Genomic DNA, 16,717 nt, shown 5'->3' on the forward strand with positions numbered 1-16,717 from the left:
GAGCAAGCGAGGGGGGTGGGGGAGAGAGAGAGAGAGAGATGGTCATTGCAGTTACATTTTGATTTGATATATAACCACATCCTCAGTCAAAAGAATCTTCAAGTCCTCACAATAGTGGATCCCTACAAATCCCCATAAATTTATTCACTCTGGATTTCCTTGTTTTCTATCTCTAAACAATTATTGCTTCTAGAAATCACAGTACTAGAGAAGGAGATCTCTGTTTCCGGGGGGTGATTCCTATCCAATCAGGCATAACCTGGGGACCTGAGTCCTGGGGCTTCATGCTGCTTTCTATGTTCTGAATCCATCCAGTAATGGGGGGCTGCTGAAGGATCAAACAGTGAAGGGGCCTTGCTAGAAATCTTGACAGCTTTTTTACTAGAAAGACATTGGCAAAGGTCAATACACGTAGTTGATACATAGGGTAAAAGCATTTCTGGAGGTGTCACTGCACTGCAGAGTCAGCAACAACAAAATAAACAAAGCAGGACCCTCATCTTCAAGAAACACTGGATATCTTGCTGGAAGGCTCAGAACTGCCTGCACATTAATTTATTTCCATCAACCATTCTTTTTGTATAATCTTTATGTTGAATTCAGCGGTTTTCGAAACTTTGTTTTTAGAGCAGCAGTTAGATTACTTTAAGAATCCAACAGAAAAATCTCAAGATCTAAATCAGTCCAAGGTGGGGCTCCTCTGATTGACTGTGGGTGAGTCCATTGCTTGGGGTTCTCTCATCTAATTCACTGGCTCTTGGGGCTCCTTGGAATATCATTCAACAATTACTGGTCTTTACTATTTTACTTACTATTTACTCTTGCTTTGCAAAGGTAAAGTTTTTCTCCAACCATATACAGAAATGGCAACCTATTAAAAATCTCTTTCAGAATAAAATTCAACACGTTTGTTATAAAGTTATGATAAATTTCAAATAAGATTCCTTCACCCTTTCCCAGAACAAACAAGGATCTGCAGTATTGCTCATTGTAGATTACTAAATGGTTTATTTCCTCTTTTATTCGCCTTTGGAAATAAATTTTAATTTCAAAACAGTTAATTTTGGAAGTATCCGCAGTGTCCTTCATGTACAGTATTCACAGATATTTCCATAGAAGGCAGAAGCTTCAGGATGGGGGGGAAAAAGAGAGGTTGAGTTCTTGCTAACAGGAAGCACCTCAGTGATTCAGTTGCAAAGATTTCTAGAGAAGGCAGTGAAACCAGGGATAGAAAAGCAACCTCCAACTGTGAACAGTCATGGGAAATTGGAAGATAGAAGGACATGCATAATTTCGCCTGGCTGACAAATTAGCATTCATTCCAGTCTTTGAATACACAGCTTTGGCCTGCCCACAATTAAAGTGCCAGCTTAGCTTTCAATTCAAGGGGCATTATAAAGATCAGAAGAAAAAATAACAGTTTCTAAAGTCCTTTATTTAGACTACTGAAAACATCTTGAATTAAATTGAAAGAACAGCTCATTTACTTTCAACTACTTTTGCCACTTGTTTCCACAGACCAAGAGAAATGCAACATGGAGATTGCTTGAGACATATTTGCAGACTCAAGAATTATTGGTGACTGCTGCTGCTGTTGAATATTTGGTCTCAACTTTTAAAACATTAATTAGGATATTCCAATTATAATATTGCCTGATCCGTGTTAAATATCACTGAACTTACTTATTTTAAAATGCAATCTTTAAATTTAAGAAAAGCTGCAAGAAATATAATTTAGTAGCTCTTAATAGAAACAGCCTTTTTAAAATTAGGTAACTGGTCCTGTGTAGATTTAAAAATGCAAGAGAGGGCACATCTGGAGATGAAGTTATATGTTAATTTGTTCCCTCATCTCAAGCTGCTTCCTCAAGTATGTAAGGATTTAATTTAATGTAGATTATTTGGACTTCTTTCCAGGCTTTGTTTTCTCAACCTGGGAGGTCAGTCCTGGAGGGGATGAACAATAGTAGTCAGTTAGGGAATCGTTATTTTTTTTTTAAATAGGAAACTTCTGAGGTTGTATTTTTAATCCCACATAAAGAGATGTGTGTGTGTCTGTGTGTGTGGTGTGTGAAACGTAAGCTCAAATTTCTAGGAGATAACTTTTCTTCTAAAATCATACAATAGGATCTCCCAAGAATAGGTTTGGGGGTAGAAAAAGGAAGATTATTTATTTATTGAAAGTTTCTTAAACAAAATCCAGTTTCCATTTTTAATTAGTTCAACATATTAAAAATACATTTTACATATATTTGTGTGTATGTGAATACCTATTTTATATATATATTTACATATAAATATTAACATATATAAATATATAAATATTACATACATATTTATGTTGTGTTATATAATATATATATACATATTTATGTTATATAAATGTTATATTTATATATAATATTTATATAATGTATAAATATATATATATTTTTTACATTGACTGTATGCCACCTGTGCACCTTTCTAAACTCAGTTCTATGTGAAGGTCACTGAGAGTGCACGGGCTCTTCACATAGCCTGTGGCACAATAAAATGTAGCAGATAATGAGCTAAAAACATATTTGGCTGTGATTATGAAAGGTCAGAGCATGCTTGCTGAAGGGTCACTAAGTGGAATTCATTCTCAAATAAAAGCAGAGTCTTCGTGGTACTAAAAACAGCCAGATGAAAAGTGAAAATCAAGTCAATCTGCAAAGTCATCTGACAATGTTTTACAGTCATAGTGTTGTTTATCCAAAGTTCACACACACACATCATAGGAAGAGGCGCTTCTCAAGCATACAAAAATTTTCATGATCATCTGGGTTTCTAAACGGTTTAGAGGAAAAAATACACACATTTTATTGTAAGACTCAAACAATTTAGTAGTAACCAAAGAACAATGATTAGAGGGGAGATGGAATTATGGGTTTTCTTTCAACAGCGTAATTTATTTTCAGTGAGGAATTGGTAATTTCAACCTCTTTCCAAGATACTCCTTATTTACTCCTCCCTAACCTCCCAGAAGGCTATTGCCCTAGTAAACAGAAGAAGAGATGTCAGGAGGGACTGTCGTGTTGGTGGGAAAGAAAACACTTTTAACAGTAACTTCTCACTTTTAATGCACCAAATATAATTATGTAATAAGTAAATACAGGTTAAAGGCTATGTCAAGGTGCCATGCTTGACATCATGAGAGAGCAAGGATAAGGGTTTAGGCATGTCCTCAGTTACAAGGAGCCTGCATTCTAGGAGTCAAGCTTCCCAGTAATGGACCACACCCACTGGTGTGACTTGACAGGGTTACACAGGGGCTTGGAGATGCTGAGTCTCTCTGCACTGGGGCAGCCAAGTAAGCCCTGCAGAAGACAAGACCTATGGCCAATAACCTCCAGCTGTAAGCAGTCTTACTTTGATTTCCTTGGAGATCATCATAAGCTGGGTGGCACTTCCGATGGTCCAGCCACCTACTGTATAATACTGAAGAAGTTCTCTACCAACCAGACATCTGGCTCTGAAGCCAGCAAAGGTTTGTAGGCTGCTGCTAGAAGATTTTATTCTCCAGGTTTTTCATAAATGCCCGTTATTAGACGGAAGGAGTTTTATTCTTTTCCTAGAATTTCAAGGGGTTTCATCATAAATGAACATTTAACTTTGTCAAATGCTTTTTCTGCATCTATTTAGAAAATCATAAAATTTTCCTTATTCTGTTAATATATTAATATAATATTAACATGCTGTTGATTTTCAAATGTTGAACTTGCATTTTCTGGATAAACCCCACTTGGTCATGATGTATATTATTCTTTTTATACATTGTTTGACTCTCTGCTAAAATTTGGTTTAGAATTTCTGCTTCTATATTCATGAGGGATATTGATGTACAGCTTTTATGTCTTGAAATATCTTTATCTGTTTTTGGTATCAGGGTAATGTGGTCCCAAAAAAATGAGTTGAAAGTATCCACTCTTCTTCAATTTTCTAAAAGAATTAGAGTACAATTTATGTTATTTCTCCTTTAAATGTTTGGTAGAATTCTGCAGTGAAGACCTCTGGGCCTGGCATTTTCTTTGTGAGAAGATTTTAAACTACAGTTCAATTAGGGCTACTGAGGTTATTTTTTTTTCTTGGGTAAATTTTGGTAGTCGGTAGTTTGTGTCTTTAAGGAATTTGACAATTTCATATAAGTTTTAATATTTATTAGCATAAAGTTGTCCATAAATATTTCTTATTTTCCTCTCAAAGTCTGTAGAATCTCCTCTTTTTCCTGATATTGGTGATTTGAGTCTACTTTTTATTTTCCTGATCAATTTGACTAGAGGTTTATCAATTCAATTGACCGTCTTAAGGATTGATATTTTGGTTTTATTGACTTTATTGTTTTGCTTTATATCTGCTCTTATCTTCAAAATTATATTGTTTAATTTTATATCTTATCTTTATTATTACTTATATTTCTATCATTATTACTTGTCATTTCTCCTACTTTTGTTGCATCTAATTTGCTCTTTTGGGTTTTTTTCAGTTGTATTGATATTTAATTGACATATAGCACTGTATAATTTTAAGGTGTACAGATAATAATTTGACTTACATACATCATAAAATGATTATCACAATAATCCATCATCTCATATAGATATAAAATTAATGAAATAGAAAAAAAAATCTTTTCTAGTGATGAGAACTCTTAGGATTTACTCTCTTAACACTTTCCATATATAACACAGAACAGTGTTAATTATATTTATCATGTTTTATATTACATACCTAGTACTTATTTTTCTTATAACTGGAAGTTTGTACCTTTGACTGCCAGGGGATCCTGGGCTGGTGCCTACCCACTAGTGGGTAAGGCTGGTCCCAGGGTTAGTGCGGCCCACTGGTAGGTGGAGCCAGGTCCCAGAGTCTCTGGCTGTAGGGTCCTGGGGGTCCCACGGATAGGGCTGGTGTACTGACATGCAGGGCTGGGTCCTGGGTCCTCCATTTTTTTATATTTTTTTAAGTGAAAGTTAAGGTCATTGATTTGAAGCCTTTTACCTTTTCTAATATGTGTATAATTAATATAAAATATTTACAATTTTCTAAGCACTGCTTAAGCTGCACTACACAAAGTTTGATATGCTGTATTTTCATTCAATTTGACATACTTTTTTTTTTTTTAACATCTTTATTGGAGTATAATTGCTTTACAGTGGTGTGTTAGTTTCTACTGTATAACTAATTTGACATACTTGCTAATTTCTTTTGTGATTTCTTCATTGACCCATGTGTTATTTAGAGGTAAGTTATTTAGTTTTTGAATATTTATGGATTTTCCAGATATCACTCTGTTGTTGATTACTAATTTAATTTCATTTTGTTCAAAGAACATATTTAAATTATTTAAAATTTATTGAGACCTGTATTATGGCCCAGAAAATTATCTATCTTCATAAATATTCCATTTTCACTTGAAAAGATTTCTTGCTGTTTTATGGGGGGGGGGGGGTCCTATAAATGTCAATTATGTCAAGTTGTTTACATTGTTGTTCAAATCTTCTGTATCCCTAGTGACGTTGTCTACTCGTTCCATCAATTATTGAAAGACAAGTGTTGAAATATCTGATTGCAATTGTGAATTTGTCCATTTTACTTTTCAGTTGTATCAGGTTTTGCTTCATATATTTTAAAGCTCTGTTATTAGGTGCACAAATATTTAGATTTGTTATGAATTTTGTATGAATTAACCCCTTTATTATCAAGAAATGACTGTCTTTATCCCGTGTAATATTCTTTGCTCTGAAATCTATATTTTTCATAAGAATATAACCATTCCAGCTTTCTATTGATTTATGTAAGCTTCCAAACGTTTACTTTTAACATATTTGTATATTTTATTTAAAATGAATATTTTATATATAGCATAATGTCAGCTTTTGAAAAAATCCAACAGGACAATATTTGCCTTTTAATTGGTGTTGTTAGAACATTTATGACAGGATAGCTTCAAGTAATATCATTCCATTTCATGTATATCATAAAGCCTTTACAACAGAATTCTTCCTCTTCCCCTCCCTCAGTCTTTGCTTCTTTGTTTTCATATATTTTACTTCTATATACATTATTAACTCTATTTTGTAGTGAAAACGTCTGGGTCTGGCACTTTCCTTATGAAAAGATTTTTAACTAAAAATTCAATGAGTACTATAAAGAAAACGAAAAGGCAAGTCACAAACTGGGAGACAATATTGTCAAAACACATACCCAGCAAATGACTTATATCCAGAATATATATAGATCTCGTATACCTCGATAATAAGCAAACCAAGAGTCCAATAAAAATGAGCACAGCATTTGAACTGAAACTTCAGCAAAGAAGATATATGAATGCCAAATAAATACAAGAAAATATTCTCAATACCATTGAGGAAATGCAAATTAAAATTACAAAGAAAAAATATTACACACCTATTAGAATAATTACAATTGAAAAGACTTACCATACCAAATATTAGGTAGGCTGTGTGAAGGAACTTGAACTCTCATACACTGCTGGTAGAAGTGTAAAACGGTACAACCAATTGTCAGTTTAAGCATACACCTACCATATGATTTAGCCATTTCTCCATAATTATGCTCAGTGAAAGAGTATGATTTCACATAGAAAATTCTAGAAAATGCAAACTAATCTATAGTGACAGAAAACAAGTCAGTGGTAATCTGAGGACATAGTGGAAGGAAAGACGGGTATGGAGTATAAAGGCATATGAACAGGGTTTGTATGTGATTGATATGTTCATTTTCTTGATAGGAGTGATGGTTTCATTGGTATATACATATATATAACACATCAAACTGTTCATTTCATATATGTGTAGTTTACTGTATATTAGTTGTATATCAATAAAGCTGGATATAAAGTATTTTACTTAAGTTTTAAAAAGTATTATTGAATTTGAAATCCATTTGTGCAGTGACAAATTTCAACATTACCTTTATCAATAAAAAAGAGTTTTATATTTTTAAAATTATTTCCAGTTGTAAATTGTTATGCTTTTAATAAATGTCACATTTTTAATCACCTCCTGGCCTGAACATCAAGGGTGGCTACTTAGAATTTTAAGAAATCCAAATGAGAATTACTGATTAGAAATTGTATGTAGTCATTTCAAACATAACATCTATTATAAAAAGTTTGTGATAATGAATAAAAACTCATGAAAAGCTTTTATTTGAAAGTGGTATAAGAATGTAGTATGTAATATCTTTCTAATTCTTTGGATATTAACTTGCTTATCAAACTTATTTTATATTAAAAAAAAAAACTATGTTTTTTTTTCATCAAGCCCAAAATAAATACCCCTAGAATACCTCCAGCTTACTCCCATGTGCTGTACAAAAATTATCATGTTTTATGTGTGCAATGAATCAGTTGTTTTTTGGAAAGGCTACTCAATGAACTAATATAAACTAGATTTATACATGCTAATTTTTAAAAATAAATTTGGGGTATTTGGGGTCTGGGAACCTTGTACACTGTTGCTGGGATGTAAATTGGTACAGCCACTGTGGAAAACAGTATGGAGGTTTCTCAAAAATCTAAACATAGAACTACCATATGACCCAGCAATGCCACTCCAGGGTCTATATCCAAAAGAATCAAAAACACTAATTCGAAAAGATACATGCACTCCAATGTTCATAGTAGCATTATTTACAATTACCAAGATATGGAAGCAACCTAAGTGTCCATCAATGGATAAAGATACAGTATATATATACAATGGAATACTGTTCGGCCACAAAAAAGAATGAAATTTTGCCATTTGCAGTAACATGGATGGACTTGGAGGGCATTATGCTAAGTCAAGTAAGACAGAGAAAGACAAATACTGTATGATATCACTTATATGTGGAATCTGAAAAATATGACAAACTAGTGAATAAAACAAAAAGGAAGCATACTCACAAATACAGAGAACAAACTACTGGTTACCAGTGGGAAGAGGGAAGGGGGAGGGTAATATAGGAGTAGGTGAGTAAGAGGCCCAAACTATTAGGTATAAAATAAGCTACAAGCACATATTGTACAACACGGGGAATATAGCCAATATTTTATAATAACTCTAAATGGAGTATAACCTTTAAAAATTGTGAATCACTATATTGTACACCTGTAACTTATATAATGTTGTACAGCAACTATACTTCAATTTAAATAAATAAATAGCTGAAACTAGATCTTTATTGAGTGGGACATTTCTATTCCCATTATTAATTTCAGGTATACGCATACAGTGAAAATTAAAAACAGAACTCTGTTTCATTAAACTAATAACCAAAAGAAGCTTAATGGGGTGTGGCTGGAAAGAGGGCCGCTCCCTCGCATGTCACACAACTGCACATTCATGGGAACCTGATGCTAAGCTGTTCCCAGACAACCTGCTTCTGGGTCCAGATTTGGTAGCAGAGCAGTTCCCTCGCTGCAATCTACTGAAAGCCTTTGACATTAATTTTCTTATTAAAGACATACTTTTGAGGTAAAATAAGGTGGAAAAAAAGAATGATGAAAGAAGGAGCATACATGAGTAGGCAAACAACCAGCTCAACTAGCCAAGGCTACTTTGACTCATTCAAATTCTTGGCTTAATGTTGACTGCATGACTGTGCATTCCAGATTTCAAAATGTGCCACTAATACCACTTAGTCTTTTGCCTGTCTTTTAAACTACAAGTACAGCTGACCCTTGAAGAACGCTGGGGGTTAGGGGCACCCAACCTCCAAACAGTGGAAAATCCACTAGTCGACTCTCCTTATCCAGGGTTCCTCAGGATCCTCAGTTCCGTATTAAGATTCAACCAACCCCATTTTGTGTAGTACTGTAGTATTTGCTATGGAAAAAAATCCACTTATAAGTGGTCCCACACAGTTCAAACCCATGTTGTTCAAGGGTCAACTGTAAAACAATAGATAATGTTCAACTTTTAATTCACAATTTTATTTTCACATGTACTTCAAATGGTATTTCACATATAATTTGCCATATAGTGCTCATATATTTTATTTTTGTCAGTGAATTTTTAAGTGAAGGTGCTTGACCTTCATGTTCTCCTTCCCCCTCCCAAAGGCTGGTGAGATACCCCTGACCCTAAAGACAAAGGTAACTGGAATAATTGCCTTAGACCCACAAATGGAAGTCCCATAGCATTTATAGTAGATGGCGTACAAATGCACTACCCACCTGAGTCCGTGAATGATCTTGTGGAGAAAAGCCTGTCTACTCATTTTGAACTGTTAGTTAAGTGAGAAAAACGTTCTATTTTATTGATAGATTTTGGGGGTCTCTTTTGAAAAACAGTTTAGGAGATACTCTAATAAATACAGCCTAGAAAACAAATTTTCTCCCAAACCTAGTATATTTGTATAATATAGCATGGAGTATTACATAGATGTTTTTCTCAAGTATGTCTATTCTAGGTGAGAGATAAAGGGTAGGCCCTACCACCAACTACTAGTAAATACCGTCCTTGCTGTGATAAGGAACCAGCCCATTTTGTAGTCAAATTCTTAACCACTGCAGTCCCACAGTAGACATCAAAAAGACGTGTGCAAGGTATGGAGTGTCCTCATGGAGGAGACTTAGGGGCAGCACGTGAGGAAGGGATGCAGGTGAACTCGGCAGGCTGCCATTGACTTAAATGAGCTCCTTGAGCAGTTCTTTCTCTATAGGAAGGGTTGAGGGTGTGTTTATGACCACTGAAGGGTAAGTAAGAAGAGATAAGATTAGACGAGATTGACTCTCAGGTGCATCCACAGCGATCAGTGAGTGTTCACAGATCATATGTGTCTACTGTTTTACTTGCTTCTAAACCCATCTCCCTTCTGTTTGATCTGATGATTCACAATCATCTCCTTCTGTCAATCTTCTGGGTGTTAATCTAATCTAATTCCCAAACCTTTCTATTCTATCCTCATAGCTCTGCTAATCTTCAGGAATAATAAAGAATCAATTAGGAATGTACGGAAGCAAAGCAAAAGCTGGAATCCATCATTTTATAGAGTCTGGGGCTGGTGCAGCAGGGCACTGACCAGAACTAACCAAATATCCATGGAGCCCCAGATCAGGGAGTCACATCCAAGGGTCAGGGAGCAAAGCCATGACCTATGCAGGTAGCTGAGGTCCAAATATTATAGAAGAGTCCAGAAAACCACAACACCTGGGCTAAGGCCTAGTCAAACACTCAAACACAACAACTAGGGTACTAAAAATAAAAACAAATGGTAAGAATTTCAAGTAGCCATTGAAATTCAGAGTTGGAAGGAACCTTAGATAGCCTTTAATTCATAGTTTTTTAGTCATTTATCACTAAGTGGAAAAACTCTTCCTTCAAACAAAGCCTTACTAGGAACAGCAACATAGCTCCTGAAGCAGTGTGAAAGGAAGACAAAGATGGTGTCTTGTTAAGTGTCTGTCCCCACAGATCCAGCCCCCACCCAAAGTCACAACCTGGCCACTAAGCTCCCTCTTCCTCATAGGAACCCTGTTATGACAAATAATATTGGAGTAGCTCTGGCTGAAGAATGGGTGAGGAATTGAAAACTCCAACAATCTTGCCTTCTCAACCATCTTTGACCTTTAAGAGATTCTATGGAGTCCTAGGAGTTTTTGCACTGAAATTTGAGGAAACCAATCTTATTAAACTTTCTTATGTCATAGATGAGGAGACTGAGGTTGAGAAAGGGTAAACCTCTTGCCCAACCTCAAAACCAGTGCCTCTCTCTCATGCTGTCAATAAATTATCATCTTTCTCTGGTTACTGGGAAGAATTGATGTGAGCTTCAGGACAAACATATTCTATGACTAGAAAATACTTAAATGGATCATTATGTATACTAAAAATAATTGGGGTATGTGGCAGTTATCAATTTAATGCCTCTCCACAACAAATCATCCTTTGTTGCCTAGCCTGGAAAAATGAATCTGGGCCCTTTACAGTCTTTGCTTTTCAGGCTGGTATGATGTTAAGATTTGTCAGTAGAGGGCAATAGAGAGGCATTTGGGGAGGAGGACAGGGCTTCTCTTCTTGGTGATACACTTTTTCCCCACTGACTCTCCCCTGGAGTTTTCTTCACTGTTAAGTGCTTATAGGGCAAGCTTTCACATTGTGTTTTCTATAGTTCAGGAAGCAACAGTGTAGATGGACACACCAGACAAATTAGGACCTTGTCCCAGTGCTCTTCACTGCTGCCCACACCCTTACTTTAGTTCTGGGTGGTAACAAATGAAGGCAGCCCTGTGGGTCTGGCCAGTCAGCAAGCTGGTAGTATTATGTGACTCCATATATAGCTTATAAGTAAGATAATGCCTGAACAAAATCTAGTGCTTTGCGATAATCTAGAGGATGACAATATTTTTCTCATACTTCTCATTTTTATGTTTCATGTGATATGATGTGACTATATTACAAAGCAGGAACACTGATAATGAATCAGAAAACAACAATATGGGATGTGGCAAAGTCAACAAAATAAATATATAGGTAGTAGCAGCTATTAAAAGAGATTGTAACTTTAAGTATCACATGAAAGGAATTTGAAAATGGGAGTTGAGGGCTTCCCTGGTGGCGCAGTGGTTAAGCATCTGCCTGCCAATGCAGGGGACACGGGTTTGAGCCCTGTTCTGGGAAGATCCCACATGCCGCAGAGCAACTAAGCCCCTGCGCCACAACTACTAAGCCTGCACTCTAGAGCCCGTGAGCCATAACTACTGAGCCCATGCGCCACAACTACTGACACCTGCATGACTAGAGCCCATGCTCTGCAACAAGAGAAGCCACCGCAATGAGAAGCCCACACACCGCAACAAAGAGTAGCCCCCGCTCACTGCAACTAGAGAAAAGCCCGTGCACAGCAACGAAGACCCAACGCAGCCAAAAATAAATTTAATTAATTAATTTTTAAAAATGGGAATTGAGCTTTTATTCTTGTAATAACCTATTAATCTTGTTTTCAAAATACATTTTCCCATGCTGTAATTGTATTATAAAAGAGATATTGATGAAGACATGCCTTCAGTTAAGACAGTCTAAATAGGAGCAAGAATTTCTGGAAACTTGAATTACTAGCATAGTACACCCAATTCAGTATGTTTATATAACATAAACATCTGTAGATAATCTGTATATTACTAGGTATATTTTGAAAAAGTATAGCTCAATAAGAGTTTATTAAATTATATCCAAAAAAGATTATTTTCAATTGGAAAACTGAAAAAAAAAAAAAAAGAAATAGAAAAAATTGATAGAGATCTCATCACCTACCATCTATTTCCTAGGAATAGTTGCTGTATTAAAAGGTAAATAACATTCCATCAATTGATGAACTTAACATTTATAACCAAGAGCCATAAAAACTTAGAGAAGTTTGAGAAGGTTTACAAGTAAGTTTGCTTGTTATGAGTAATTTTGTGTCAACATGTTTTAAAAATTACTAACTTGGATTTTAACCATGAAAAGATACAGTTCTATCCCATATCTTGTATTCCCTTACAACGTGACATGTCATTTCATTTATTTATTTTGTTTTAATTTTGCATCTTTGCTTGGATTAAGGCTGGAACCCCAAACCTCAGCTGGTATAGGAAATATGTGGCCACCAGAATGGAGATTAGCCACTCTGAAAATGTACTTGGGTTTTACTGAGTACAAATGCTGGTCTCAAACAATACCTAGAGGGGCCTGTGCTACACATATTTCATTTTGACGTACGACTGTATTATATTCTTGAGCAATATAAAAACCCCTCCAGGACCATTGGAAAACCAAGGTATCAGCCCTCTTTTGTTTCCCAGGGCCCCAGGTTGATTTACAAAATGCGAATTTGAAAATATTCTAATTAGATTTTTTTTGAAACATTTAACAGCTCAGACCTTTCACTTTCAGTTTCTTTGCCAATGGTCTTAATTATGGGATTTAATTTTGCAATTATCAGAAGTATTCTAGCTCTTAAAAGTGTTATAACATATAGATATGTGATTTTTGCAATTATCAGTTATATTGTTATTAACAACATTTTCATACTGCTAATATTAGACAAGGACAATTAACCTGGTTCCAGAATGTAAGCATTCACCTCCAATATAGGTAAAAGGAAAATAATCTTTAATATGAATGAGAAATTATAGTAATTTATATTAATTATTAATATCTCAGATTGTTGGTATTCCCATAGTTAAGAAACCATTACTTTCTCCCCATCTAAGATCTTTTTTGCCTGTTAACTCCAAACAATTTTAGAAATACTAGACTGTCCATTTGTTCAACAAATAAGATAATAATATTTCTTCACTTGACAGATGAATTATCTCACAATTTAGGATTAGGTTGAGAAAAAATGTGAAAAAATTTCCAAAACCTTAAAAATAACTTAAATTTTCTCTTTTATTTTTTAAGTTAAGATTTTTATTTTATGACCATCATTAAATAGAAACTCTAAAAATTATAATTGTCAAGAACTGTCAGCTATTTTTTGTAGTGGTTTTATTTGTGTAGTTTTAAATATATATACATATATACACATATATACATTATATATATAATTGAAATACTTATAGTATTTTGGTAATGAAACAAATAGCACCAAATTTTAAATAATTTTTGGTAAATGGTACTTTGCAGTTGAATTTTGCCAATTCCATCCATACTTATTTCACTGTGCTTGCTAATTTAATCCTAAAAGTTACTGAACAACAATAAACTTCGGTCATTGCTAATTGCCTCACCTCATTTTCAAATTTAACATCACAACAATCCTCTCATAAAGCCATTATTATCATGACCATTTTGTACACAGTGACATGTAGATTCTAAGATCTCAAGCATCCAAGGAGAAAGAAGGTAAGAAATAGCGCCTGGATTTTGGGTCACATTTTCTGAGCTGTGTGACTTTTACAGTTCACTTTTCTTTTTCTTTCCTCATCAGCAAAATAAGGTAATGATAATTTCTAACATACAGTAAAACAGTATTAACTTACACAGCAAGTGAAGACCATGTAAGTTAATGATAGGCCTGTGAAAGTATCTATCCCATGATAGATGCCCAAGAAAATGAATTTCCTATTCCTTACCCAAGGTAGCACAAATAATAAATACCAGATCATGACTCAAACCCAGATTTCCTGACTCCAAGACCAAGTACTATTTTCCACATGGGTGACCCAGCCTCCATTCACATATTTAGCTAAATCCAAATGCATGCTATGTTCAATCAGAGCTTATCAGGTCAAGGACAGGGTAGCAGTGATTTGCCATACATTTGTATGATTAGAGTTTATGTGTGTGAAATTGTATACAAGCTGTGTCCCTATCCTTTGAAGTAAAAGGGCTTTGCTTTAGTCTTGCAGGCTTCCCTGAGTCTCAAAGGGCTGGTTCAAGAGTTAATGATTAGGAAATGTGAAGATGTAGAAACAAAGAATAGCTGTTGGGCCTGGAAACTAGTAACAATTTAGACTATAAATCCACGCCATCACAGAATCACCGAACTCCCAGTTCCCTGAAAGATATAGATAAAGGCCTGGCACACATTCCTAAGTTGTTTTTACAGGAAACAGACCTCCAGCAGATGAAAACTGCTGACCACAAGCACATAGACCCTAGACCGGTTGAAACCAGAGGTTGACGATGCTTGAAATTTCACCTTGATGCCAACCAATCCAAGAATGGTGCACGAGCTGATCACACACCCTGCAGCCCCCTCCCTCACACTGCCTTTGAAATCCCAATTGGGGAGTCTGGGTCTTTTGAGCATGAGCTGCCCATTCTCCTTGCTTGGTGCCCTGCAATAAAAGCTCTACCTTCCTGCACCACAACCTGGTGCCAGTAGCTTGGCTTTACTGTATGTGGGCAAGCAGACCCAAATTTGGTTCAGTAACATGTACAAGATGCTGTACATGAGAGAAAGCTGTCACGGCTTGACCTCTGGAACATAGGAAGCTGGTTGCATTTTACCTATTTTCCCATTTGTGTTTCTTGGTGGTATATTGGCCTTTTTTGGATACACATGCTCTTGTAAATACCAAGCATGCACTCAAGGTGTTATATCTAGACCTTGTTTATCTGCACAACCAGGGGGAGATGCACAATTTTAACAATGATGGATGTTGAGCTTCTGAAGGCCAGTGTTTGACAGTTTCAGTATCCCACATATCCCACTGAGAATTAGATTCCAGTGGAATGAAGTAAGTTTTGAATATTTTCTCACAAGTATGTTCTATAAGCATGCCCACTGTTTGGCAGCCACTGTACTAGACACTGGTGACACAGTGGGCAACAATAAGACATGGTCTTGCCCTAGAGAATCTAGCAGTATTAGTGGAGAAGACAAAAAGCAAATATCCACTGCAACAAATAATATGAGGGTGACGTACAGAGAGGATATGAGAGCCTACAATAGGGTATTTGGTTGGATCAGAAAGGTCAAAAGAGGCCTCCAGGATGGATTGAAGCTTGAATTGATATCTGAAGAATAAGTAGGAATAACCTAGTTGAAAAGAGGAAGGAAGCACATTCTAATATACTAAACAGATGTGCAAAGGAACTGTGGCAGGAAGAACACGGTAAGTACAAGGGATGGAAGAAGTTACAGGGTGGCTAGAATAGGAAGAATGAAGGGACTACTTGGTGGAAAATGAGGGTAACAGCAATCAAAGGGTCAAATTGTTCAGAATCTGTAGTATATGTACTATAAGAAGGAGGAAGTATTATAATTTGGTTGTTAACTTTGGCTGCAATATGAAGACAGATTGAAGAGGGACTAATATGAAAGCCTGGAATCATGCAGTAGGAGGAGATAGAAATAAGGCAACGCAAATGAGAAATTTCGTAAGTTCATAATAGATGAGATAAAGAGCAGGGAGGGAGATGGAACTGTCAAGGATGAGTTCTAGGTTTCTGACTTGTGCAGCTCAGGCAAATTCTCAGTAATTGGTCTACCATCTGCTTAATAGCACAGTACAGGGAGTGTGCAATATCTGAGCCCATTAGCCCCTCACTCCCAGGTGACAAGTCCCTTTGTCCACTGAGCCAGTGCCTGCCCTCCTCAAAGAGGCACTTGAGATTAAACCCACTAAATCACATGCCTTGTTTTCATCATTAAATGCACAGAGTGTAAGTCCCCCCAAGCCCCCCCAAGTCTACAACACCTTTGTATAAATGAGAAAAGGGTGACCCTGTGGGTGGATGCAGTCCCATGAGGGGGGGGTGGGTTTCACCCCTCACTACCTTGCCTGTGCACTGTACACAATCCACAACCACTCAACCACAGCGCAGTGCCCTCTCCAAACCTTACCTAGGACCTACCCTTCCTCCACATTCCACACCCTTCCCACATGTCCCCAAGAACTGACAAACATCCTTATACTCTCTATTTGGGGGGATATTTTCCTCTACATCTTTGATTTTAATTTAAAATGTAGCTCACCATTTTCATGTAGACCTTTCAAATTGGTCCAGTTATTTTCTCTTATCCACATACTAGAGAGTCAGGACTCCCATTACCATGGTCATATCATTGCTCTTTCCTGCTCTTTAAATAAAAAGCCTAACTCCTAATTCCTTGAAGATTTTGTGTATTATACCATAGTGGATAAGCACATGGACTCTGAAATCTTATTCTCTGGATTCAGATCCAAACTCTCTGCCCTCATTAGCCCTGAGACCTTTGTCAAGTTACTGAACCTCTCTGTGCCTCGATGTCT

The 16,717-nt window shown here is 36.1% G+C and overlaps 1 long non-coding RNA gene across 1 annotated transcript in view; it reads right to left on the reverse strand.

Annotated features, from left to right (window-relative positions):
- The window catches only part of LOC309667226, a 297,723-nt gene extending 281,294 nt beyond the window's left edge, over positions 1–16,429 (reverse strand). Inside the window, exon 1 of the long non-coding RNA XR_014267639.1 lies at positions 11,802–16,429. This is a non-coding gene — a long non-coding RNA (uncharacterized lncRNA). The remainder of the gene's footprint in view (positions 1–11,801) is intronic.
- Positions 16,430–16,717: the final 288 nt, after the last annotated feature.

Source organism: Balaenoptera physalus (assembly GCF_965194825.1).
Source record: "Balaenoptera physalus genome assembly, chromosome: 9".
NCBI classification, from domain to species: domain Eukaryota; kingdom Metazoa; phylum Chordata; class Mammalia; order Artiodactyla; family Balaenopteridae; genus Balaenoptera; species Balaenoptera physalus.